Genomic DNA, 2569 nt, shown 5'->3' with positions numbered 1-2569 from the left:
CACATAAGACACAGTCTTGGCAGCCTGGATAGAGAGGGTTATTTTTCCCTTAAAAAATGCACCTTTGACTTGTCAAAAACGTTTTCTCATTGATCCACGGAGACAGAATCTGCAGGTTAGCGAGGCAAGTTTACGGAAAATCTCCTTCATCTTTGGAAGGGAAGTTAAGGGCAAAGAAGAGACTAATTTCTTCCGTTTAAAAAGTATTTACGTATTTGAGAGTGAGTTTAAGAATATAATAGTGGTGGGACAGAATTACATTTCGTTTTTTCCCTGACTCTTCCATCCCATGGCCTTCCACATTACCTGGGTAAGAGGAATGACAGAACATTTAAAAAAATGCCAAATGAGAGAATCAACAGCAGAATCTATATGAAAACAGAGTGCAATACATTCACCAACATCTCAGTTTATTTTATTTTTTTATTATTATTTATTTTGTGGTACGCGGGCCTCTCACTGCTGTGGCCTCTCCTGTTGCGGAGCACAGGCTCCGGATGCGCAGGCTCAGTGGCCATGGCTCACGGGCCCAGCCGCTCCGCGGCATGTGGGATCTTCCCGGACCGGGGCACGACCCCATGTCCCCTGCATCGGCAGGCGGACTCTCAACCACTGCGCCTCCAGGGAAGCCCTTCAATTTATTCTTAATATCGGTCCTTTTGTTAGCAGTGCCATGCAGCGAAAAGGGCTGGAATTCCCTGATTATGATGCACCTTTTGGTAGCTTATTGGTGAAGACTACGTGTTGATTGTTTGTCATGTGCACAATGTGAGACTAGGTAAAAACCAAAACCAAAACTGAAAAACCCACACACTTAAAACCAAATTGCATTGCAATTCCTTTGAAATCTCTACCTGTCATAGAGTCCCAGTTAAGTGTCCAAATTGCTTTCTGGGGTCTGCGCTAGAAGGGCAGGCGCCTTGCGTCTCTCTTTCCTTCTTGCGTGCCCAGCCCCTGGCCTCACGTCTGGCACATGTGTGGGGTCTCAATCTACTTGCTCCGGGAGAGAAGGGCATGAAGGACTGGCTGTGGGCCCAGCACGGAGAGAACATGTTAATGTCTATATTTTGTATGTGTCCCATTCTGAAATCTGCCTATTTCAGACTGACCCCTCCAGAGGCAGAGACTTACCTAGAGACCTTGCAAGCTTATGGTTGGAAAACGTAGGATCAAAACCACCCCACTGGGACTTCCCTGGTGGCGCAGTGGTTAAGAATCTGCCTGCCAATGCAGGGGACACGGGTTTGAGCCCTGGTCCCGGAAGATCCCACATGCTGCAGGGCGACTAAGCCCGTGCGCCACAACTACTGAGCCTGCACTCTAGAGCCCACGAGCCACAACTACTGAGCCCACGAGCCACAACTACTGAGCCCACAAGCCACAAGTACTGAAGCCCGCACGCCTTGAGCCCGTGCTCTGCAACAAGAGAAGCCACCGCAATGAGAAGTCCGTGCACTGCAATAAAGAGTAGCCCCTGTTTACTGCAACTGGAGAAAGCCCACGTGCAGCAACGAAGACCCAATGCAGCCAAAAATAAATAAATGGATAAATTATTAAAAAAATAAAACCCACCGCACCTCCATGACAAAAATGGGGACAATCTGCTCCTTTCAGAGAAATCAAACAAAGATTCTCACAGTTGAATGTGGCACAGTTGTTATTATTATTTTTATTGAAGTATAGTTGATTTACAATGTTGTGTTAGTTTCAGGTGTACATCAAAGTGATTCAGTTATATATACATATATATATTATTTTTCATATTCTTTTCCATTGTGGTTTATTATAGGATATTGAGTACAGTTCCCTGTGCTTTACAATAGGACCTTGTTCTTTAAAACTATGGAACGCTCCACGAATTTGCATGTCATCCTTGTGCAGGGACCATGCGAATCTTGTCTGTATCGTTCCAGTTTTAGTATACGTGCTGCTGGAGTGCGCACTGGCACAATTATTTGTAACAGCTTTGTTTGTTTTTATTACCATGTATCATAAATAAGAGGCGTTTACTCCGTCAATGTTTTTCTTCTCCAGAGTTGGATGATGCCTTCCTGGCTTCCACAGTGCTAGATAGCCATCTCACACTTAGTGCCGGCCTGTGCGGCCATTCGTAAAAGGGATGTCCACGGACAGTGAGGCACATGTTCATTTAGACTCTGAGAGAGACAAAACAGGAGCTCTTAATGAGGTGAGAGAAGCGTTTCTTCTCCCGTTGACGTGCTATTTTTGTCAAACTTCATTTTCAGAAATAGAACAATATAGGAAGCAGATGCATGTGTTCTAGGTTTGGAGTTCCTCTTCGTTACTTCAGAAGACTTCTCCCCTCCCTCCTCTCCCCTCCCTCCCCTCCCCTCCTTTCCCTCCCCTCCCTCCCCTCCCCTCCTTTCCCTCCCCTCCCCTCCTTTCCCTCCCCTCCCCTCCTTTCCCTCCCCTCCCCTCCCCTCCTTTCCCTCCCCTCCCCTCCCCTCCCCTCCCCTTCCTCCCCTCCCCTCCCCTTCCTCCCTCCCCTCCCCTTCCTCCCTCCCCTCTCCTCCCTCCCTCCCCTCCCCTCCCCTCCCTCCCTCTCTCC

General features: G+C 47.8%; 1 non-coding gene across 1 annotated transcript; it reads right to left on the bottom strand.

The window, feature by feature from the left end:
• Positions 1-1836: 1836 nt before the first annotated feature.
• LOC117199602 (U6 spliceosomal RNA) lies at positions 1837-1943 on the bottom strand. Its single transcript, XR_004480875.1, has one exon. It is a non-coding gene; the product is annotated as a U6 spliceosomal RNA (small nuclear RNA).
• Between the last annotated feature and the right edge of the window lie 626 nt (positions 1944-2569).

The sequence above is a fragment of the Orcinus orca genome, chromosome 4, assembly GCF_937001465.1.
Source record: "Orcinus orca chromosome 4, mOrcOrc1.1, whole genome shotgun sequence".
Classification (NCBI taxonomy): domain Eukaryota; kingdom Metazoa; phylum Chordata; class Mammalia; order Artiodactyla; family Delphinidae; genus Orcinus; species Orcinus orca.
This window is presented reverse-complemented; position numbering and strand designations above follow the sequence as displayed.